This window comes from Prinia subflava, chromosome 1, assembly GCF_021018805.1.
Source record: "Prinia subflava isolate CZ2003 ecotype Zambia chromosome 1, Cam_Psub_1.2, whole genome shotgun sequence".
Lineage (NCBI taxonomy): Eukaryota > Metazoa > Chordata > Aves > Passeriformes > Cisticolidae > Prinia > Prinia subflava.
The window spans coordinates 53,322,565-53,348,820 of NC_086247.1; the positions used below are offsets into that span (position 1 = coordinate 53,322,565).

Sequence of the window (26,256 nt, forward strand, 5' to 3'; positions counted from 1 at the left end):
CACATTTTTACCTGTATGTCCCTCACCTGAGATAACCTGCTTCCTATAGGAAATGTGTCACCTCAATAAACCTGCACATGTGGTAAAGAGTGAGAGAGCTTTTCAGGGATCAGAATCAGGGGTGGGAAAGGGGAAGGGAACTGCAAGGAAACAGGATGCTTAAAATGCTTAAGACTAACTTACACCTTATACAGCCACTCACACCTATGTGAAACTCACTGTTGAGTCTCGGTGGGAAAAGAAAGGATCGAAAAGCCAAGCGAAAACTGATAACGTGTGTGAAATGCACCTGAAAATACAGCCATGAATTGTGATACATGTTCCCCAAAACAAATGGCACTGGGAACACAAGTGGATGCATTACTTTAAGCCAACTTGGCACAGATCTTTACCAAGGAGACCAGTCTCAAATGAGCATTTATTCCAAAGGGGAGATAACTTCTGAGCAGATCAGCGTTTGTCCAACATCACCTTGAACAGTTTGCCAGGCTGAATCTACATTACAAGAGACTATAAAGGCTTCTAATGAAGACGACTCACAAAGCAGCATTGATGTACAAATCTACATTACAAGTCGTTATTGTAGTTATTTCACAATGCCCAGCCTGTGAGATGCAATCTCAGGTGGTCTACACCTGTTCTGCAGGGCTTTGGGCTGTCAAGGTCAGAGATCTCGAGCTGGTTGTAACTTGAACTCTGGCGGAGTTCAGCTAAATGAAGTTAAAGAGAAGAGAAAGCTTTAGTGTCTCCCAAGTATCCTATTCCAACAAAGAGCAAAGGGAAACAGAAAGAAAGTTTGTGTTGGTTACACAGGCTTGTCTCTGTCTTTTTTCCTTCCCTTTCCTGTCCCAAACCCACAGGCATTGTTAGATGTCTAATTTTAGTTTCGGATAGCAGATGTCTTTTTCATAGCTACTCCCAGAAAAATGAAATAATAAAAGGGGGCTTCTTAAAATTTTAAAGGACAGAAAATACTCTGTTGAATCTCTTGCTGTTACTATTAATTATAGACACTGAACAGATTTAATTAGAACCAACCAAACAGAAAAACATATGTAATCTATGCCTTTGGCATAGCATGAACCAGACAAGCGTCAGTGAAGCAAGCCCCTGCCAGGACACTATATTAATTTTATTTTAAAAAGAATACACACATCAGGATTCTGAAGGGTATTGCTAGTAACTGATGTAAGATCATTGTTATAAAGGTTAGGTTTTCAGACAGCAGAATGCCTTGTCATGACACATGAAAATCTTGTTATATGAGCAGAAGAAATTTCCTATCATGAGGATTCCAACACTAATTTTGCCATTTCCCAACTGTCACCCGCATGAGAACACAGGTTTTATTTTGGCAAAGCATGAAGTAAGAAAGGATGGTTTGGGTGCTAACAAAAACGACCTCTGTCAAAGCATTACTCTAAAGATACCTACAAAATTGCAAGCTTCAACCCAAAGCCTAAGCCACTATGAGGCTGCTGCCTTCCACACGGACTGGTTTATCCTTAGCAGTCTCCCTGATATTTCTATCCACAAATGCTTCAAAATGCATGGCCTGTCTTTCATCCACCCCTGTGCTTTTCAACCCATTCTTCACCCTGTTTCAGCCCCTAACGGGAGGAACAAAGATGTATTGTGTTAAGCTCAGGAAACTTTCTGCTGCTAAAACTTCAGTCTTCACTGAGTGGAAGGCTGGCTTAAAACATACCCGGGTGTCCATGACTTTGGTTTCAGGAAGGACTTTTCTTAGCTTTAATAAAATCTTTTACCATTTAGTCACAGTAGACCTTTAGATATATCCAAAAGACCTGCTGCACATATTTAGAACAGTTCATCCCTAGATTTTACACCACTCTTCCAATAAGCCTCAGTCATCCCTTAGGTCAGAACAACAGAGCCACCGAACCCCCAGAGCTGAAATGGAAGGAAATCAGTGAAAGCTGCATGCTCAGAACGTCAAGTGCTGTCTAGTGTTAAGTACTCTGAAAATTGGGTTCTAGGTATTCAAAATGGGACACCTAACATTAGATTATCTGTACAACAAAATGAAAGCATATTATGAAAATACATTTGTAAAACCTTTTTAAATTACAGTAATTAATATAATGGCAAAGCCCATGACAGAGCCAAGCCTTCTTTGAAATTTGATTTGAATACTGCAATTATAACACAGGATGACTTTGTAAAAATCCTGGGGAAAACCTGCAGGATGATGCAAACACTGAAAGGAACCAAACTGCTCTTGCAAAGCCAGCACCGTCAATTATGGGCATTCTCAGTTTGTGAACTCCTGAATGTACATCCGTAATAAGCTTTTCCTTTCTTAAACGTGTGTGAAGAAATAGTAGCACAATAATATCTGCATTCAAAATGATATTTAAAATGTATGAGTGCATAGCCCACCTCAAGGATGTTTTGACTGTGCCCACATGGTATGCACGGGTGAGAGCACATGCACACAGACACACACAAGTCTACACAACAACCTACAGCACTAAACCACTTTCCTGTCTATGCCTTCCTATGGCTTTGAAGCTAAGCTGCTTATTTCAAAAGAGTTGAACCTATTTTACTTACTCTGGAAGCTTATTGCAAGAAGCAATTTTACACCATAACTGTTAGGGGAATAACTGTCTTTAAAAAACCAAACCCAGACATAAAATAGGTTTGTCTTTTTCTGAAGACAATAAGATGTTCAACCTTCCCTCTAGTGCCTGGGTATTTCACAAAGTAGAGACCAAAGGTGCACTTCAGTAGTTTTATTTCTTTGGGGGAAGGTACTGTGGAGGAGACAGGCAGCCTTTGGGACAAGGCTGTCTGAGACATTTAGGGCTTGGAACACAGGAGCCCGATTTGGAGCTGCACCTGGGATGCCACAGGCAGGGAGCACAGCACAGGGCATGGGCATGGCACTAAGCACTCCTTCCACACAGTACAGCTGGCATTTGCCCCCTTCATGTGTCCTCTCTGTCATGCTACAGTGAGCTGCAGGCACCACGCTTCAGTCCTTCTCACCAAGAAGTCCTTCTAACCATTAAGTGCAGCCAAAGGAGCAGCGAGAGGAAGGGGCTGGCAGCCCCAACAGCACAAGGTATCAGATGTCAACCAGCACCATTCATTAGCAGCCTGCTTTACACTGGAACTAATTAATTTAAAGAAATGATGCAAGCTTCTCTTGACTACCAACTGCTAGTACCACCTACAAATTTCAAGTGTTAGGTCAGTTGCACAGAGCTTGTGAAAATCAGCTTAAGCTTTTTTAATGCTTAATTATAGCAAGTCTTCTTTACAAGTGTTTTACAGTGTCATTACGCAAATTGTAAGTTCAGCCATAGTTTGAACATAAAGAAGTTCCATTTATGAAATGTGACTTGCAGAAGTACTACGTGAAATTAATTGGGAAAAAATAATCACCTACTACACAGTAATTACATTTTAGAAATTAAACCCTTAGCCAATTCATAGGTCTCTAGAATTAGGGAGTTCATAGCTAGTATGTCTGATATACTGCTGTTCTTGGTGTTTCCTTTTTTGTTTGGGTTTTTAAAAGGCACTGTCATAACACCTGTTAAAATATGAACTTTTAAAATTCTATTGCTCTTTCAAATTAATGATGTCATACAGGGAACAAAGGAGCCATTATTTCTAAGAACTTAGATGTAATTTTTTTAAAATCAGCTCTTAATAAGATCATGGATGAACATGAACATTGACACCTCTCTGTAGATATATGAGGAGAAAGATACACATTTCAGTCAATACAAGCATTACTAGCAAGCTGAAATGATATTTGTTAAAGCAGAATGGCTTATTTTTTTTGCGCATGCTTTTACTGTGTACTTAGTCAGGATTCCACTTCAACACCATTTCAAATACTTTTGCCAGCAATTTCTAAAAAGAAAAGGCTGGGATGATTCGGTATGTCCTTTTCCATTCAGTGTTTTTAAAAATATTTAAAATATTACAGAATTTTGTAAGATTAGCATGCACGATAGTAGGAGAAAGTAATTTTGGAGATATATGTGTGGAGATAGATATAGATATGCAAATATACTGCATACAAAAAAGTATCACTTGAACATTAATGTTACAAGTATACAGAACAGACAGCACAGAGGAGGATTTCTTGGAGGCTTTCAGTGAGAGAGTTTGTTAGTAAACACCACACTGAGCAGCAGCACAGGAATTTTGCTCTGTGCCTGCAAGGGCAGAAAGGTCAAGAATACAGAGCTCCAGTTTTACAAGCAGGAAGAAAGAAAGTTAAAGAAAGCATCACAAAAGGATTTTTTCCCCATCCTTGCTTTCAAAAAAAAATAAAGGATCAGAGGAAAGCTTGGTTAACTTTTAACCAGCACCAAGGATTTTTTTGTTCATGTAAAGAAGAATTTTTGGTATCACAAGTACCTCTACTATTTTGCCTCCATACTAAATACCAGTAAATCCCAAGAACATCTTGAACATTATCAGTTTAAAGAATTCAGAATAAAGGATGAGCACAATATGAGAATAACTGCCAGCAAAATGAATTATAAAGATCTTTCATTTTTAAAGCACACAGACCCTCCTGCAGAATATGTTCCTTTCAAACATACTGCTTTCACAACACGACATACTGTTTCCATGAGCATTAATTCAAAACTATTGATCTATCTCACATGTCTCCATTTCTCAGAGCTCATTTAAACAAAACCTTGAAAAAGCAATCCAAGAAAGTCTACAGAAAAAAAAATCATGCCTGCTTACAACAGATAATCAGATAATATGGGCCAGCCTATTATAGTGCATGGTTCAAAAACTTAAAACACCTTCACATTCTGATGTCAATTTTAATCATTAAAATACCCTGTATCTGTATCATAATAAGGTTCTTATGTCTCTGTTAGGCCACATTTCAAACCAGTTTGTTCCTTAGACTAGGATTTATTTGGCTGTGAATAGGCTGTTTCCTTTCTGTTCAACTTCACAAAGTTCTGAGGTGCTCTCACAGCCTCTGCTCTAATGAGCCCTTTAGTGTTGTTTGACAACCCCTTAAAATAGAATTTCTTGAAAAGTATGTTTAAAAAATCATTAAAAACCAAGAAGCCATTAAAAGCCAAGGAAACCATTAAAAAGACAAGGAAAATAATTCCTGAATGAGACTGTCCTTATTTCCTTTATTTTAGATGGTTGGGCACTTTCCATTAGAGGACAGGCAGATGGGCCTGGCCTTCTTCAAGGCTGGAAAAGAGGAAAATTTTGCTGTGGGAGTGAAGCACAGCCTGCTGATACCTGCAAAGTAGACATGGAGAAGACAACCAGGCTCTTCATTGCACTGCACAGTGTGGGAACAAAAGACCACGAAAATAAAGTGAAACAGGAGGAGTTCAGATTAGATATAATAAAACAAACAAACAAACAAACACCTGGAGGACAATGAAGCCCTGGAACTGGCTATCCAGAGATCCTATGGAAACACTGTCCTTGGAGGTTTTTAAAACCCAACTAGACAAAAAGCCTTGAGTAACTTAGTCTGCACTGAGAGCTGAACAGAGGCCCCTTCCAATCTAATAGTTCTGTTAGGAAATTTTTAAGCAAATTTTTCTCTTTAAATTTTCATGTTGCAGTTGCAAAGGAAGCAGCAGTTTGCCTAAAGCAATCATACTGATGGCCACAACCCCAACAGCAGCAAATACAGAAATGAGGAATTTCCTTTTTCTAGAAATACAGTGATTAATCGTCACACATTTATGATTAAAAAATAAAGCCTGTCACTTAAACCCCAAGTCTTAGAGGCTTTATTTATATGACACTATTTATTAGGTTTTATCTTAAGATGGAATCTTGCCATAGGCACAAATTCATGCACATGCATGCAGTATTATTATCTCTTTTATGGCATAGGTGCTATTGTTTTGTGTTATTTTAATGAAAATATAGAAGTCATTACATATTTATGTATGGATATTTTGGAATAAAGCTGGTTATGGGACTGGTGTTTGGTCTGGCTAACAGAATAAAGAATTCTCCTAGCAAGCTGGTTTAAAATTTACACATGACAATTCATAATTTATAAATGGATAGTTTATACAATCTTAAAAGCATAGTTTATATCAAATAGTGTGAAAATAATTACCTACAGAAAGTCTCCCTCCTTTTTTTTTAATAGCAAGTGAAAGCAGCTGATGCCTGTATATTTTTCTACTAGTATTTTAAGAGTACACATGACAGCAATGTACTATGCAGAACCTCCAAACACTGTGCTAAATTATAATTTGGTCTTTGGAAAGACAAAACACACGAAAGAACTAAAAGTCACTAAAAATCTGTAAGATCCAGAACCCACTTCTGACACAGTAACTCTTTTTGACCCATCTGATTCAGCTGCCTGCTGGGCAGTACCAAACATAAATGCATCCTTCTTGATCTCAAAGGGACCAACTTGAAAAAATTCAACTTCTATGGAAGATGGGATGGCACCGTATCATTTTTGAAGGACAACAACTAGAAATAAACCAAATATAATGAGAAACAAAGCTAGGAAGACTCTGGTATATTCAAAATTCCTCAATTAGGTAGATACTTTGACAAAAAATATTAGCATTGACTAATTTGATAAGGTTTTCCTCATCTGAACAATTAAAATACTTTAATTGACTCACAGAAGTGCTGCTGTTTGACAGAGCTGACTCTCTGAAATACATAAATTCATATTCTAAAATCCAGGTCACCCTCTCTTCTCAGTAATTACCAAATGTATTGGATATTTCCACCAGAACAGCCAGATTGTACCAGCATCACAAAAATATTACTTGTTAAAAGCAGAAATTATGCCAGTATATTCTGACTTTGCCAGATGAAGATTGAGTTTCTGCATATGACCCAGAAGTGGTTAATAAAAAATACCAATTTCTGCCCCCCCAAGAAGATGAGGCTTCATCACAGACACATTATTTTGCTGCTCTTTATGTCAATTTTTGTAGCATAAAATGGCTATTTCTTCTCCCTTTTCTTCCCGTAAAATATTTTGTTTACTGATAATATGGTATATTTTAGTTGTATTAGATGAATATATGTTCTAGGCGTTCCTTGGGACTTCAACAAAACTTGCATTGAAAACTTCTTAGTGTAAATGTAAAGACAAACCCTTAAAATACACTTAATTTGGTTTAAGACAAATGATGAGGACTGTAGCACAGCAGGTAGAAAACTATCTGGTCATATTTCTACTAAAACCTGTTCTGTCTTGAGACATGTTTGTAATTGCACTTGAAATATTAGCTACCAGTTTTTATGATTTCATCAAAAGACTCATGCAATTTAGTCTATTCCTTACAATTACAATTCCTCAGTTGAGCAACAAAGTTTAGGGATTTTTGCTTGTTGATTTTAAAGTGGGGGTTTTGTCAGCCTTTAAATTCCAGCAAATAAAAACCAAAAACCAAACCCCAGGAATCCTAAAAGGCTTAGGGACCCAATTTCAAATGCTTTGTTTTTATTCTACTGCTTTGCTTCATTTCAGATTTATTATTCCCATAGTAATCATTATGTAACTTCTGCTTTAACAGCTGCAGATTTTCTAGGGAGGCTCAGGATACACAGGCTCTACATACATTTTACACCAGTAAGTGCTCAGGAGGAAAATAAAAAGAAGTAAAAAGCCAAACTCACACTATCCCACTATCAACATTTCACTCCTAGAAACATTAAGCTGGTGTTAAACAGCCATCAAATCCTACCCAAAATGAGCAGATTTAGTAGCCATGACCATTATAATACTTTCCCAGTAATTAACTAAGCAAGGCCAAAACATTCAGTATTACAAAACCCAGGCTCGCTGCATCCTGTGTTCTAATCACATGCAGTAAATTCACTTTCAAGCAATTTACCTAATGTAGCATACAAAATAAAAGCAGAAATACAAAGAGAATTATACTGTTCTTCCAAAACCATTAATCATTCCAGTTTTTACATCAAACCTTTCCTAAACTTAATCTTAGCTAGTTTTTTACTTCGTTTCCTCAGACAGATACCAGGTAGTTCTTCATTACATCAAAAAGGATTTCAAGAAGTAGAAAATATTATCAACAGGATAGAATATTTGCAGCTGAGGTGGTTGATCTACTGCATTACGTTTACCCAAAGGCATGAAAGGCACCACCTAGAAAGCAAAAGATAAGGATTCACATTCCTTATTACCACTATTTTTTAAAATTTATTTTTAGCTATGAGCATTAATCTTCTTCTGTGGTAGGAAGAGCAAAAACAAAGAGGAGCAGCACAGGAATAAACAAGGAAAATCAACTACTCTTCTATGAAGAAACCATCTAGTTGGGTGAAAAATGATGGTAAAAATTACATGGACTTTTTTCTGCTTCTATGTAGAATGGAGAATTATACAAGATTCTGAAAAGTCCCTTCTATCTACATGTTTATGATTCTGTGCCTTAGCAGAGCTTCAGGCAGTTATAATGACCAAAGTCTCCACACTGAGTATGCAAGATGTCATGAGACTCAAGAAATAGAATGTTTCTATTGTTCTGAAGAGACAGCAATATTCTAAAAAATATTTCTCTAAAAGGCAGACAAAACTTATTTATAGCAAGCCATAATTTTCTTAAAAGTTTATTTATCTTGCAGAATTTCATGTAGGACCTGTAGTGTGGTGAGATTTCCCACTTTCACATTCTGCTGCTAACAGAAGAAAAAGAAGCTTCATATTTGGTGTGACATTTTTTGACTTCTAAGATACACCATTAGTTTTGGGCATGTCTGTCAGCTCGGGCACGCTGAAACAAAGAGCCAGATATGCCCTGTGGTTACAAGTCCTAAGTTTTGTGTTTTCTGTTTGGAAACAGTGGCACTCATACTGTTTCAGCAAGACAGACTCAAAACTCCTGCTCAAACACTGAAACACACTGTCAGACTGTAGTTGAACCAAGAGTTAGTTATATTCCAGACTACGATATCAAGCATTTATACAACTAAAGTGGTCCTTTTATATTAAATATTACTATACACACACACTCACATATATATACACAAACACTATATAGATGGTAGCATCAGATACATAATTTTAATTTTAAAAAATGTATGTATATTTGAGGCTTTTCTAAGTACCTCCTTTCTGGAAAAACTGCATGCTCAAATGCAAAGCATGCATTTGCTGCTTCACTGCCTTGAAGGCAGCCCAAATACGTCAGTCAGCTCAGGATGGAAGAATCTCAACTACAACTCATTGGTTGGGGATCTTCTGCCCACTCCACATCAACTAGGAAATTATTCAATTATGCTGAAGAGAGATTCCCCTTTTAAAATAGCTGCTGAAAAAATATCTGTATGTCAATTCATACCCTACCCAATCTCCCTGGTTCATAGCTTCAGTCAGTGTGCAATCTGTAGATAGTTTGGTCCAAAAAAATTTTTTTATGTAATAAATGGATATATTAGGTTCTTGTTTTTAATGAAATTTCTATATTTGCAATATAGCAGCATCTAGTCAGAGATGCCAGAACGGCACAGAGATGTGAAAAATGTGGCATCATATGATTATGGGATGCTCAATTTGTAGAATTTCTTAGATATAACCAGTTGACTAAGTAGCAGATTCTTCATTTTTCATGTTCATTCAAAATGATTCTTCTATTAACAGAGCTGCCATAGCTCAGTTAGACACTGCCACTTTTCTTTACTGGGCTTTTCTGAAATATTGCCTTAGTAATTTAGAAAAGGAAGATTTCTGATGTGTTCTGTTCCCTTACCACTTTAACAACAGTACCATAAGCAAAAGTATCTGACAAATACTCCTAACTGAAGAGCTCCATAGATATGTGAAGTATGTGTTCATTCCTCTTTGGGGAGCAATGAAACAAAGGACTACCTTTTGTGTTCTGTAGAGTCCAAAGTCAACTCTGGTATTGAAGTACACCTAGTTTTGACTAACACATAAACACTCTGCAAGTTACAAAACTGAGGTTTCTTGAAAACAGCTCCCTGTTTAGATGCTGCAAGAGGAGAAAGGACATAGTATTGACTTAAGTTATCCATCCTTGGAAAGATCAGGCTTTTACTGTTCCTCTTTAAAGCAAGTGAAGCTCCCTCTTTACATGTAATATCTTCACTTTGAGAGAGAAGGGACGCAAAATTTATTAGCTTGCTTTGAAACTCTTTACAGTATTGTGTGGTAGTAACTAATGAAAGCAAGTGGATGGCACTTACAGTATCAGAGGAGATTTAGTATTTATTATGTTATTTTTTGTTGGCCTGAAAGTTTGAGCCTGCTCGTTTCTGACTCATAAAGTAAAACGACTTACTTAAAGTAAGTAATAATAATTTCTCTTCTCAGAAGTTACAGTAAAAATATTTCTTTCTAAATATAATTTGCTAAGAAACAATTGAGATGTTTGGCTTTCCACAAAGGAATTTCTCTCAATCACAAACAAGTCTTTGACCTTCAAGCAAACAGGCACAATGATCCCAGTAACAATCTAAATTTATACTTTGACTAGCTCACAATGGCCACATAAATCATACATCAAGGGTGGGAAGATGGAAAAAATGGATAGGTCACAGCCACCCAATTGGCCCATTGGTGGCTCTTCTGTGGATATTGGCCCTGTCATCATGGCATCTTCACTGGCCTGGGAGGAGATGCAGACGTAAAATACTGAAACAAACCTGGAATTAATTTCTCAGGCACTGGGGCATGCTGATTCCTGCCAGCTGTCAGGGTATGGTAATCACTGGGACAAACACAGGACAACTCCTCGGTATTTACTTTGATGCCCTAGTATGATACTCTCAAAAAAGATGAGGGCAGTAGAGATATGAATTTCCCAGCTCACTCATAACTTTACCTAAAAACCTTCTGTATTCTGTGTAAATCTGTACTCACGTGCTTGTGTCAGCAGCCACTGCCACAGGGAGAGAAGTGCAGGCATACCCACCTTCACAGTTCAGCATGTGTGTATCTGTATTTTCTGTACTGGTTTTTCATGCTGTGATCAGGAAAGGAAACGTGCTTCCCTGTTCCTGAATGAGTAAAGGAACTCATGTGAGGAAGCATTTAAGGGCAGCCACCTCTGCAAGAGGAGGCGAGTCAGGAGCAGAGGGTGACCACAACAGAGGCAGGGGCAGTGCCCTCGCTGACCAGGGACGCAGGCACAGGCACTCAAACCGGAAAAGCAGAGCAGGTCTGGTGAGAGAAGCCAGGGTCAGCCACAGTCCATGATCACCAAAGTCATCCCACTGTGACAAGGCAGGTCTGAGGCTTGGCCAGGAAGGCAAGCCAGTGGCTCAGGTCCAGCGAGGGATGTGGCTGGGCATAGGAGAAGCTGCGGCACAGTTCAAGAGACAAAATGCAAAGGCTCAGCTTAAAGGTCCCTCCTGAGAAAGGAGGTGGAATGCCTGCAACAAGGCTTCTTCACAGCTCTTTCCACAGCCACCTGATCCAAGGCTACAGCACAACCAGCTTTGGGCATGAGCAACCCGTCCCTGTACCAGAGCTGTGTGCAGAGGATCCTGGCATGGGGCATTGCGCTTTGGTACCAGGAAATACCGAAACACCGAGCGAAATGTGAGAATTATTCTATTAAATATATGTGGGGAAATATTACTGAAAAATCAGATTTCTGAAGTCAAGAAAAAGAACAATCCACTGCTCAGACATAATCTGGGATATATAAGGCATAACTGAAATATATATGGACTTGAAAGTTCATTTGTGAGAAAGCTGCATCAGATTCTTAATTCATCTTGAGTTTTTCTGACCTATGAGACAAAATAATAGTCATGTTCTTCAGGAAAAGAGAAACTTAATCCTACAGAATAAAGATTTGGCAATTTGCTCACTACACTTGTTGCATAACTGTCCATGAGACTACTCACAAGCCCACATTGTTCATTTTTGTGCTGTTCATTTTTTAATTAAATGAAGTCTATTGTATTTGGGAATATCCTGGAAAATGTTTGTAATCAAGTCATTGATGGGTTTGTGGGAGCAAACAATGGCCTTTTTAATCCAATATTGTTTATGAAACTAACGCCAATAAGGTCCATCAACAGCAACAAATAAACAAGACCTTCCTTTAAAAGAAATGACACCAACTCTTGCAGAAAATACTGAACACGAACACGCATGTGATTTTCACATCCACAAACCAGTCTTGGTTATCACGTGACTGTGACTCCTGCACTGGCGGAGTCATTTTGGGTGGCACAATCCTCCCCAGTGCACACAGGAGGGCTGTAGCAGCAGGATCCTCCCCCCATTTGTCCTTTGTAAGGACCTCTGGCTGTCTTTAGAGCAACTAACCTGGCTTAGCTGACATGATGGCTCATTCCTCCTAGCCATCTGACCATCCTACACGCCCAGTGACACTCTGTGAGTCAGCTGGCAGCCTGTGAGGCCAGGGCAACAATTCCACCTCCTCCCTAAAACCTCCCTGCACGGCCTCTGACACCTCATCTCCCTATGCGAGGTCAGCGTGGGCGTTCCAAGCTATTAAAACATTTCAGGACTCCCATGTGTTAGACTCCCTCTCTCTCCTCTCTGAACCTGGAAAACAACCAAACTTGCTTTCCATCAAATACTTGAAGAGGCTAATGCACAGTTAAAATAACCCTGACTCAGAGCATTTAAGGAGCAATAAAAAGGATTGATTTACACACAGGACTTAGTCTTTTTTTTACATAAATTATTTCATTACGACAACATGAGCAAACAAATCACCAAAGTGTTTCAAACAGCATATGTTTAGACTGGTTTAACAAAATGAGCAGCTAAGAAAACATTACTAATATCTATCTGGGAAATACTTGGTTATCTTGCAGCCTTCTTATTCTAAAATGGAATTATTTGTATAGGCATATATATGAGCAAAAGGTTTATAGCATGTTACTTGTAGTTAGGCAGCTGCATTTCTATAAGAAACATTAAATAATGTCAGGTATATAAAATCTATACAAATAATCCCTGCCAAAGATCTATCTAAATTTGGGACATCCAGGTGGGAAGAAAAAGGGATATATACAACAAAGAGAAAAAGATCCAGGATTCAGAGAGAGATCTCAGTTTATGTAGAAACTGTCCAGGCTCATATGCTTGGAAAGCATTTCATCACTGGCTTCACTGCAGGTAAACAGTGATACAATCTAAATCAGAAAATGAAATATATCTAGCTCTCTAATAACAAAAACAGCCTAACAGTCTTTTTAAGATCATTTAATAACATTTATAAGTGGCTACATTATGGGAACATGTGTTGGGTATTTTAAATGTTACAATCCATAAGACTCATTAAGTAACAACAAACTTTACGTAAGTAACATTAAGTTCAGTGAACTGAAGTTTCTTCTAGAACTTGTGATCAGTCACAAGGTTCTATGACTCTTGAAATCATCATTTCACTTAAAGAGGAATTGTTTCATCCCACCCCAGATATTTACATATTCAAAATGAGCACATATCTGCTTACCATACCCACTGAACAAAAAGCTACCAAGCCTCACTTCATTTTTCCCTTGTGCAACCCACAGTAACCCCTGATGTTGTTGTACATGCCTGCAAAGCAAGCAATACCCTACTGCTCCTCACAGGAAACACCGATGTGTCCACTCTGCTTTCGTTTGTGTGCTATTTCACCATGATGAAAACAAATAAAATTAAAAACATACAAAGACTCCTATGTGGTTTGCTTGCTATGCATGATAAAATATGAGCTCTGTATCCAGAAAATAGTAATAATAATGCAAAATTTAAATAAGATCACTCGTTGTCTTTAGCTTCAACTACTCCAAGACCTCATGTCTTTGTTTTTCATGTTGTGGTGCCACATCAATGCTCTGCTCTGAGCACTAACCTCCATGCCCTCAGTATTTCTCAACCTGCAATTCAAAACAAGTGGTGGTAGATTAAAGACAAGACAGAAAAAATGTACTCATACCCATGAATTACATTTTCAAGTAACTACAGCTACCACTCAGAAGTTATTTTTCTATGTTTGGGTGGGTGGCTGTCTGTATATGTGTTCTTCTCAAGGAGGGTGGTGAATGAGGAGCAGATTTCCTGAAGAGGTTGTGGGATGTCCAGCCCTGGATGCAGATAGGCAAGGTCCTTGTCAGCCACATTTAGATGACCAGAGGTCACTTCAAATGTCCCTCCTAAATATATCATTCTGTGATTCCCTAACATTGTAACTTTGGCTGATTTCAAGCCCCGTCTCACAAATAAACACACAGGCATTAAAATGCAGAGGCCTTCATGCATGCAGTGACCCAGAGCCCTGCACAGCCCCTGGCAAACAGCACTGCTGCCAGAGTCATCAGCAATGCCACACAGTTAATGAAGCTGCAGAGCTCCTGGTGCCCATGCTGAAGAAGTCAGTGCTGGAAACCTTCCCAACATCAACTCTAATGCAGCTAAGGCTCATGAAATAAACAGCAATCAGCAATGCCAACATGACCACAGCTAATAGAATCTGTCTTGGCATAACACATTAGCCATGTCAAAAGGATTTGAGTAGAGTGGCCAACCTCCACAGTTACTCACTCCACAGCGGAGACAAAAAATCTGAGAGATAATCTGAGAGATAAGGGCTCAGACCCATGAATGTTAAAAGACGATTTTTCACATTTAGAGCAAGTTATAAAGCTCATAAATTTTACATATCCACATGAAAAACACAAATTGTCTGTATAGGAACAGTTGTCACAGGATCTTCAACATTCACTCATAAATAACATTGTGCTTAAACCCAACTTTATTGAAAGAAACACTAGTGAGTATTGCCAAAGGTACAAACTTAGTAAGATGTTCCCTCATTCAGTCTCATGATACAAGAATCAGATTGTTTAGCATCTTATGACCCAGGAGTATTCTCTGCAGGCTGGAAAAGGACAATGCCTGTTTTTCTTGACTCTAGAAATTCTCCAAGACGTTCTTAAGTCAGCCACTGTAACGGAAGGAGCTGTGTAAATTAGAGGCTTTGTGCAGTAGATGTATCTCTAAAATGGACTGCGGCAGCATGAGTTATTCCTCCACTTCAGTGTCAAGAGGACACAGTACCCACAAGAGTCCTGGAGGTCAGAGGCCAAGAACAAGTGCCAGGCCCAAGGGGTTAAGGGAGATACAGCACCTGTGAGAGCCAACTGTAATTCGGAATCCTGACTCTGCAGCTGGGGGTGTTGGCAGAAGGTGCAATGGCAGAAACTGCAAGGCTAAGGGCAACCAGAATCTAGCAGGATTTGTGGCTAAGGACAACTGTTTGCTGTATCCATTCATATCTGATTCTTTTGCTCAGACTGTTTTTACCCTCATAAGATGTGCAGATGAAATCCTGCACTGTGATGCTCAGCACTTCTGCCATTTGCAGCCCCTGGGGCCATGGCAGAACTGGGTCAAGAGAGAAACAACGGCATTAGCCTGGAACACAAACAGGGCCAAGATGGTTTAGACAGTCACCCACCTCCTTTACAAGGAAGGATTCTGCAGATGTGGGCTGTGCTTCCTCTCCTTGTAGGACTTGAATCCACTGACAGCACTGCACTTAGTTACTGGAACTCTCTGGAGCAGCAGAGATACTCCATGTGTGGGTGGATGACAAGAAGAATGCTTTGAGAAATCTGTTCTTTGGAGGCAGATTGCAGCAATTTAAAAGAAATTTAAAACAAAACAAAACAAAAAGGTGCAGACTGGGATCCTCATTTATGGAGGAGCTAAAGAGATCTGGCACTGAGAGGCGACAAGCAAAGTAATTAGAAAATAATTATTTTAAGGGAGAAAGGGATGTAAAAGAGTAGAAGTGAGTCATGATAATTTCAACAGAACAAATCATAAAAACATAATATATAGTTCCTGTTGTACTGGGTTACTGAGAGGGATGGGCATGCTCCTAACTAGACATTAGCAAGATCTTAACTAGATCTTTGCTCCTGCAGCCATTAAACAGGGGAAAAGCACAGCAACCAACATTTTTCTTTCTTCTATTCAGAAAGCTTTTTGAAAACTTGCTTTCACAATCACTTTATATAATCTGTAATAGGCCATGTCAAACAAAAACCCCAGTGTCACACAAATTCAATCAGTGGTGAACAACAATGCAACAAAAATACAAATGCAACTGTTTGTTAATCCATAATGTTCAAGTTTCTATGCCAGGAAATGTGAGACACTGTGTATGTGTATCTGCTGCAGTACCCACTGTCTGCTAAAATCCATTTATCTAGATATTCACACAGACATACGGTTGAAGAACCGAGATCTCCATACATATACAAGCCATCTTTTCCAAAAACAAAAGGACAAGCCACTGATAGGAAAGTGCATGGAATCTTATTAGTCTGACACTTTGTATTTCCATATGACATATCAAATGCTAGAACAACACAGAAATGCTGTTTTACACTATAAGTTCACAGTGCGGTTCAGGCTAGATTTAATGATTACATGTTTGTTCATGGTACAAGTGCAAGAAAAAAATGATACCAGTCCTCTGAAGCAGATTTTGTGAAATGAAATTCTATTCTTAGGACCCCAAACTTGCTCACTTCTAACAGAATTTTTTGTTCAAGTTCTTTGTCCTACTACTTATTATTATCGTAATACCACACTGCAAAGCCAAATATTATTTAATCCATTATTTAAATGACAACAGGCCTCATTTGTTTCACTGCCTTTCCAAACGCAGCAGTACAGAAGTTTCCTTATTTTGTATTAGTTCTTGATGCTTTTATCCCTTATTACTGGAATAATTTCCTTTTATTCACACCTTTATTCACAAATATGACTCCAAATTTCCCATGTTTGCTTTTTTCCTTCCATGAAACTGTTCACTTTTACCTTTTCCAAACATTCTATACCTGTTTCGAAATGCTTCTTCTGACTGAAATGTATACAAGAAATTTAGGGGTAAGCTAAATTAGTGTAGGAACAAAACTCAGTTTATCTATTTCCAGAAAGGGAAGAACAGAAAGAAAAGTCTGATTTGTACTAGGATGCCAACATCTACATGTATAAAACCAAAAGATAAGAAATTTATTTTTAAAGAGAATGGGCTACTACTTTTATAGAATTCTAAACTATTTAAGAAGTTGACACAGGAAATAAAAAATAGCCTAGCCTGAAAGTAAATTCCCAGTTATCTTGATGAAATGTCTCTCGAGGGAGCAGTAAAGTAATGGGCTTGTTATTTTGGGTAGTTTTTTAAATCTGAAGAAAGATCTTGGGGTTTGTGATTAAGGCTTAAACATTCTAGATCCTATGCTGGCTGCACCATGTAGTTCAAATGTCACACCAGGCAATCTGCCTGATGTCTTCAAACTTAGATTTTCTTTCTCTAAAATGAGAATATTGATTTTCTCCCACCAAAATATTTCTCTTGTCTGTTTTAGAGTCCATATAATTACGTCACTGGGGTGACTCACAGAACCACAAGTTCATCACCAACTCCTGGTCTGGGTTTTAACTGTGAAGTCTACTACTACATTTGCATATATAACTAGCATAATGAGACATAGAAATCATCTAAAGTATCTGAGAGCTGCAGGCAGGCAACACTCCAGAAAGCTGGGAGTCCAGGGATAAGAGCTCTTAACTTTTAAACAAACGTTTTCCTTCTGTAAGAGAATGAAGTACTATAAATTGAAAATTTTGGTATAATGCCTCTAATTAAGTGGTAAAACTCTCCCCATCACAATGGGATGTTTTTCTTCCTTTGTCTTATATACCAACCCTTACCTATGTTTTACAGATTGACTTTTTATTCCTCACCCAGTAATGAGTCCAAAACATGAAAAACAAACAGCATTCCAACACATTTTTCCCAGTGCCAATGCTTTAAATGTTACAGGCATAGCCACAGAGCTGATTCTCCATAAGCACACAGTGTTACTGTTCCAATGCCCTTTATGCTGTGCAATGCAAGCACCAGACTCTGCATAAAGAAAGCCAGCTTCAGATTCAGCACTAGCTCTCTCTACCAGATCTGAATGACAGCTGACAAAAATTTTGAAGCTGGCAGGATTTTGAAGAAAAATTCACTATAATAAAAAATTTGTTTATTAAATAAAATCACAGCAAAAGTCCTTGAGTACATTCAATTGGACAAAGAAAGCTAAACCTATTAGGATAAGGTAATTCTGGATTTTATTATTCTGGCCAACAAAGTTCATTATGGACATTATTTCTGTCACTGCATAGACAGATAAAAAAAGAATGGAGAAAAGGGAAAAGAACGATTTTTCTATGTATCTTACTAGTTGTAGATTTAAAGCAGAGTCCAATAGCAAGCAATATAAAACTATTAAGCAGAACAGCTCTTTGGAAAATTACAAGGCAAAATTGTGGCCAAGGACCACAGACCACAATTATTTAACTGTTTCGTGCAGTTTCAACCATATTTATTTTCTCCATGCCCAGTGACATGAAAAACTTCAGGAAGACTTAGGAATTGCATGGAACTTTTACTTTGAGAATACAAGTGAAATACTCAAATATTTAGGGACAGATAACATGCTCAGACAAACAATGTAATCTGAGATGCTACAAAGTATATTCAAAAGACAGTATTGATTCACAATCACCAAATAGTGAAGGAGTTTGAAATATGTAGTCAAAGAATACGTGTGTTTTTCTCATCTATGTTCCCTGAAACATTTTTAAGAGCTTCCCTTCAAAGGAAACAATGCATGGCACATCTTCCTAAACAAACAGACCAGATGGAGCAACTTGTTTACTATGCAGTGAGTGTTTGCTTCAGATCTACAACAGTAGCAAGAAGATTGCCTGAATGTGTAGGTCACAGGTGAAGCAAAAAGCAACATATGGCAATCCCAAAACCACAATGCAGCCAGAGGAGAGTCTTTCAAAAAACTTTGAAGAAATAATTCCCATCATTGCCAAGAATGGAGTAGGTGGCAGGCAGTTTGCATTAGCCAAGACAACCCAATACAAAATTACAAAGCCTGAATTATCATCTTGGCAACAGAGAAGAGAGGGGTGCTTTTAGCAGACAGCAATTAAGGATTTGGCAAGCACCTGGAGGAAAGGAAAGAAAGGGTGCAAGTCAAAGATAACGCTAGTATCGTACATCCAGATAACAGAGGAAGATAAAGACACAATGAGAAATACACAGCAGAAAAATAATCAATTCAGATAGCAGTGCATCATCCAGTAGGACCACCAGAAGAAACAAGCAGAAAAGCAGAGATCTGTGAAAGCACACATGTGGAGCCAAGAGTCATCTCAGCAACACTGAGAATCATCAAATATTGTGCAGAGGCACACCTGCATACACACCTGCAAAAGCAGATGATTAACTTTTTGGTTAAGGAGAAACAGAAATAAAGGAAGTTAATGAATTAACTATAAAAGATTTTGGAAGAAAGCAGGAGAGGGACACCTGGAAGTAAAGGTGCAATACAGGTGAGAAACTGTGATGGGAGACTTGACAAGGGTGTTTCAAGATCAGGGTAAGGATAGGTAGAAGAGAAAATTCTAATTTTCTAATAGGTAGAAGAGAAAAACTTGTCAATTTAACAGAGTACCCCTACTTTCTTAAATGAAGCAGGAGTTAATCTACTAAGTGTGAACAGCTTGCCTTGTCCTAGTTAATTATTTAACCTTCACTTCTTGCTGAGGGTGAAGTACTAAAAGCATTACAGGTGCTTCATAATTACCACTGGTTAATAGAAGACAGGAACGTGATGAAATACACATTTAGAATTTAGTCTAATTTTATCCATGTGTTTAATTTACCCTCTGCCTTTCCTTTTGGTAAATAAAAGTATTTTGCTTCACCTGCTGCAGCACACAGCAACACTGAAGGCTAATCCAACAGTTCAGCATGGAACATCTTTCTTTCCTTCATGGTATTAAGAAGAAATCTTGGAGCTTGCTTTGTCTTCCCGTGATTGACATTACAGACATGTAACTGGCAGACAAAATCAAACAGCTTAAGATGAAAATGTTCACACTGGTAGGTCATGGGGAGCACAGAAACTTACCAGTTGCTATAAAGTTCACTCTGGAACAAAAGCTCAAATGAATTGCACTGTGTCGAGTCAAACAAAGGAAAGTACAGAACTAACAAAACCCCCTCTTGCCTCAGTGAGCCCCGAGACCAACTCGGGATCCTCTCTGCCAAGGAAAGCACACAGCGCTGCACACTCTCACGACTCGACTGCAATTCTTGCTTTGTTTAATGCCTCAGCTTCTCAGGTCAAGTGATTTAGATAAAAAAGCTACATGTTAAATGTTCATGTGAAGAAAAACATTTAGTCATAGAAGTGCGAAGAAAAAAAATATAGTTATTTGGGTATGTATTAACTAAACCCCAGAAACTAATAAAAAACCCCCATGTTATTTTCAACAGATTGTTTTCTGCTGATCTCACTGTATACAACTAAGCCTTATGATATTTGAATGCTTGAAGACAGCGTTAAAAGGAATTTCTGAACAAACCACCATGACTTGCCCTGTTATTGACCTACTAAAAATGCATATCTTACTAAAATTTCAACTAAGCTTTACTCTTAGTACTTTCCCTGAATAAACTTTAGAAATTTTGTGAAGGACACCACATTTCTCCTCCCTTCTCTTGCAATAAATGCAGCTGCTTCATGTTCACAACCAGAGGACAGCAGTTCTGCTTGCTTCCAGCAGAGAGACAAAACAACAGAAGGCAGCAGGAGAGATTGAAGACCAAACATAGATTAACAGCACTGTCTATTTCTTCATTAAAACTTCCACGTGTTCATCTGCGGTAGATCAGCTAAAGCTACATTTAAAAAAAAAGCCTTTCATAAAGATTTGCTATTTTCTTAAGTATAAATTACTAGGGGTCTGAAGGATCAGGTGACTAACAAGAATTTAAATGTTCAAACATTATCTACTTCATACAAGTATTTTTTAGATAAACTAGATCAATATTTCTAAGTGCATTCAAAGAAGGAATGTTAGAATGACTCAATGTTAGTAAGTTATCACTTGAAATAAGAGCATGTGTATTAAACAAAGTAGGTGGGAGCATTCTGGATTCACCTTATTCATAAATAACTGTTTTTCTCACTTTAAATATCTTCACATTCTGAAAACAAACTTACTGATACTGTCTTCAATCCTTATTTCATCTTCTTAATGGCTAAATTTAAAACATTTGCTTTTAAATTGGGAAACCAGTGCCTGGTAACTGAACTGCTGAAGTGAAATCAAGTGTTTAGTTCCCTTGAGTTCCTGTCTTCTTTGACAACTGACCAAATTCAAAATTGATTAACAAGCAATTAGGCTATCTTAGCTATGTTAAAATTAGCCATGGCCAGTAATGCATGTTATTACTGAAATAATGCTGCTTAGATTTTTCAAGGAACTTTATGTTAGAGAGCTTCTAAACCCAGCCACACAGAAATGTAAAAAAATTAAACATCAATTAGAAACAGACAAAAAATCTACTTGAGTGACTTTCTCTCTTAAGATGATTTAATTATCCAGTGAGACCATAACATTTGACAAAAAAAAAAAAAAAAGAAAGAAAGAAAGAAAGAAAGAAAATATTCCAATGTTCTTCATGAAACACCATGAATACCCACTTCAGTAGAATATGGAAGAAAAAATGCAGCAAAAAATGAACACAATATTACATTAAGATACTTAACCAGCCCACTAATGTGCTCCTTGTTTTTGAAAAAAACCTGAAAATGCACTAAAGTCTCATTTTCCTTGGCTTCCCAAAAATCAAATACCAAACTGAACCTATTCAGTATTCCTAAATTCATCACTGCGAGCGTAAGCACTGTGTGGACTGAAGTGGTGCAGGGAAAGAAGAGCTGTAAACAACAGGAAATCTTCAGAGACTGAACTGCTTTGTATGCTTTTCATCTGTCATTTAACCTCCATTTTATACATTTTATTCTCATCACCTGTGTATCTCCTGCAGTTCTTATATTGTGGATGTTGAACTTCTGAGTGAATACAGACATTCAGGACTAGGGGTTGAGTTGCAGTTTGGCCCCTACAGATCCAAAAGCTAATGCTATCAGGACAAACTTATCACTGAAACTGAACTTACTGAACTCCAGGGTGTATTTTTTCTCAGTTTCAGCATTGCAAAGAACTCCCTCCCTGCAACCACACTATTACCCACTTTTATTCATCTACGGAATGCATACTCCTTGGGTTATTGTGCTTTAACTATTAACTTTTTGGAAATTACAGAGGTAGGAAAACACAGCATCTCTAACAGAAAATTCCTAAGTGGCAGAGTTCATAGAAAAATGTCACATGATCTCAGAAGGCTTCAAGAGATTTAGCAGAAAAAAAAAATATGAGACACAGCATTCTTATTTCATAGTGATAGTCTAAACTTGTCTTTTATTATACAGAACAGCAAAGAAGGACAACACAAAGGGCTGTTAAATTGTCGGCATGCAAACATCTACAGCTTAATTTTTCCTAGCAGTTTGAATGAGCAATCAAATTAGTCTCTTGGTCTGAACAGACAGGCAAACACATCCACCGGCACTGGTTTACCCAAAAACCAGCACCTTAAAGCTAATTAATATGACAGCTATCAATGAGTACATCTGATTGCTGCCATAGGTATGTCAGCATGTCTCTGATTAGATGGGTATCTTCTCAAGCACAATTTAATAGAATTTATATAGAAAAAATTCTGCAAAAACTAAAGAGCTACAAAAATTATCTTATTCTTCCAAAACTCTGAGTCCTCTTTCAGAGTCATATAATCTATAGTTGCAGACTTTTCCATCTCATTCCATGAAAAAAAGGGAATTCTGTAGTTACCAAAAGCCAAAAAAAAAAAAAACCACCAAAAGCAACCCCCCAAAACACCAAATAAACACCAACACCACTTGACTTCATGCTCTGTGTTCTCTTTTTTGTGGGTTTTGCAGGCAAGATGTTCCCTGGAAGGGCCCAAGCTACTGTAAGACTTATTTTTCCACATCCATTATCTGAAATTGTCAGAAGACCAAAGGGTGAAACTGCCTCTGGACTCTTCCCCAGTTGACTGAAAGGTTTATCAGTGGTATCACTGGAATGGAGATTTCATCATAAATCCTGTGTGACTTCAGGGCGTGTAGATTAATAAAGGCACATCATATACTGCAAAATTGCAAAGCCTTTACAAGGAACAGCTGAATTCTCTTAGAGGACTCTGGGCAGATGGCAGGATTTGACTACCACTAAATCAGCTTAGTCAAATACATTATTAGTTCTCCAGCCCAATATTTGCTGTGTATTCCCATGAAACTGCTGAATGAGAAGGGCAATGTGTCAAGCTTATAGCAAGTAAACATCAGAAATCCATTTTTCTCCAAGATCAATCTCCTCCTGGTGCACTAGAAACTTATACAAATTACAAAAAAAAAAAAAGCTCCTCTTGAAAAAGCAGCTCATTACAAAACACTAAAGATCAAAACCTAAACTCTATGTTTTTGTGCATTTGTTATTTAATTAAGTGTCTGTTAAGCTGCTTCTTGGCGACTATGGAGTATTTCAGGAAAATCAGGAGGTCAGACTGACTGCCACAGAACCCCCACATCAATGAACAAGCATAATGGGCTTTCAGGTATCTAAAATAACAGGTCCCTCAAAGGCTGGAGTGCAGCTTCCCTGTGAGATAATTCCATCAGCAAGGGATGAGTGCTTCACTTATCAGAACTGCCACGTAACGCTCAAGCACAAATTAATGCTTGCAAGAAAAGATGCATAATTCTGCTTTGGTTTCTAGAAGGCAATTCTGAGCTCTTGTTAATTTTCCTCTTAAAAGCACATGGAATCAAAAGCTTTCATAGAATTACCAGATTTATAACCAAGCATTCAGAGAGACATTTATTTTTTCAGTACATAATGAAAACTTATTTTGATGGAAGTTACACACATTTATATTTTACTAAAAGAAATTATTCTCAAACATTTTTGCCTGTCCTCTGTGCAGTGACATTTGTTCTCCCTTGTCACCATAAGGTTAATGCTCAGGAAGGAGAACAAAGTGATTATTGCTGTGCATGACAAAGATTGCTTGCTGCAGCAATTACTCTTCAATCAGAATGTTACTTTTGTTTACACTCAACAAGAATAAAAATATGAACCCTAGATATTACCATATGCTAAATACACATTTTACACTATTTGAATTATGAGCAGGTAACAGACTTTAATCCAAGTAAGCATGGCTTTTAATGGAAAATTATGACACCTCTTTTGAAATCCTAACATTCTGTGCTATTAAATACCTGTTCTCATTTCCATCTGCATGAGAGAGGTGGTTAATTTTATTTGCATCAATACACTGAACTAACAGGTATATTCTCCTTTGTATGACAGTGAACACTGTACTCTTATAACCTGTATATTTATTCCCCTGAATTTTTATCTAGGATACAGTCAATGCTTCAAGATTTCAATGAAAAGGTTAAAAAGAATGAGCTCCACAGACAAGTACTGTGATTTTCACTGTAGGTGAAGATTTTTAATAGATACTGAGCACTCATGAATAGAATTTGCATAGACAGCACACAGGCACCCCAAAACATTTCTACAACTGATTCCTTCTGTGATTTGACTCGGACTGAATGGTGTTGAGTAATTTATTCACCATTGTTTGGGACAAGCTGTTTAATTCCCTTCTGACTCCAACAACGTGAGAGGTTGCGTGTGTCTGTGTTAGCGCATGTCCCGGTTAACTGCATTAATCACAACACGCCTGTGCTCACTGAGGTGGGTCTTTTCAAAGAGATGGCAATTAAACCCTCCTACATATGAATCACTTTGCATTCACGGAATACTTTCTATATGAGCACTAAATATTTACAAATGAGGCTGGCATATTTTATATAATTTCACCACCTCGGCTGAGATGACTAAGGAGCGCTATCATTATGTACATAACAGAGTTACAGGCAGGTGCAGATTAAACAAGGTCACTTTATTCCTTACTCCCATCCTCCTATTATGGCTGTGGTACCTGGACTCTGAACTTGACACACCACTCATATTGCTGGCTTGAAATAAAACGTGTCCCAATTCTGGATAGTTTGCAGGATGTTTTGCAAAAAAAGGTTATCATTGTTATTTGTTAAGATTTTAAGAAGTTTCTCACATATCCTAGTATGTTCATTTAGGCTACACTCTCTTCCACAGGAATCAAAAAAACTGAGATGAGCTGTCTCTGCTGAATTCCTAGTTCTGAAAAACACAAACATCATCAATTTCAAGTCTAACATGGCAACCCCAAAGGAATTTTGGAGAAGGAAAAAGCTACTGACTCCTTCACAGCCTCCTTCAAAATGACAAAGATAAAGAGAAGAGTCAATATGCTAATGGTCACAGTGCTGATTATTAGAGACAATTTAAAATGAAGCCTCTGTCTCATGGGAAGCTCCAATCTGCTTTTCAACTATCAACAAATATACATTCAGAAGATCAAAATTAGAAAACTCTTTTCCTATGGAAGACAAAATATAGCATATTGAATTGACTCTTACTAGCATTTTCATTTGAACAAAAACACTTCTATTTTCTCAAAATGAAGTATTTTATGTTTTGTTAAAAACATTTTAACAGTGGCTTACTATCTGTATTTTTAGTGTTAGGGCCTTTGCCTTCCTTTTAAAAAACACAAAGCAAAATTGTAAACTGTCTTGGTTTGAGATATTTACTATGCAAAGCATATGCTGCACTAGATTAAAATTTGTAAATAAGGCACTAGATTTGTGAACTGAGATTTTGCAAATCCTGAAACAAATGCAGGATGCATTTGTTTAAACTAAACCACACAAAGCAATAAATGTGCCTCCTTCCAATTTCTGTACTCCATCTGTTATGAATTACTCCTTACACTGATTCCTGCAGAAAGAACAATTCTGGTTGTATTATTATTATTAATAGTTGAAACTCCTTCCACTAATTCCTGCAGAAAGAACAATTCTGGTTTTATTATTATTATTAATACTTGAAAAAACCTGGATAGCCTTAGCTTTTTACCATCTGTAGTTGAATAGCTGGCCCTTCATTTTGTCTTTATAACCAGCCATCATCATGCACAGTTTATCTATGAATAAACCACTTGGTAACAGTACTTTGTCACTTTTCACATATATTATTGATGAGAACGCTGACAAGCCGCCAATTAAGATGCTCCACCACTTGTCCCATCTCCAGGCTCAGCCTGAGGTACGGATGGAACAGTTGAAGTGAAAACTCGGTTTTACATTTCAAAGAAAGTTCAAAGGCAGTGAGAAAAAGGCTGCCCTGCAAAGGAC

General features: G+C 37.8%; 1 protein-coding gene across 5 annotated transcripts in view; it reads right to left on the reverse strand.

Moving 5' to 3' along the window:
• SPIRE1 (spire type actin nucleation factor 1) overlaps positions 1-26,256 on the reverse strand; it is a 125,442-nt gene that overhangs the window by 85,708 nt on the left and 13,478 nt on the right. The window lies entirely within an intron of this gene.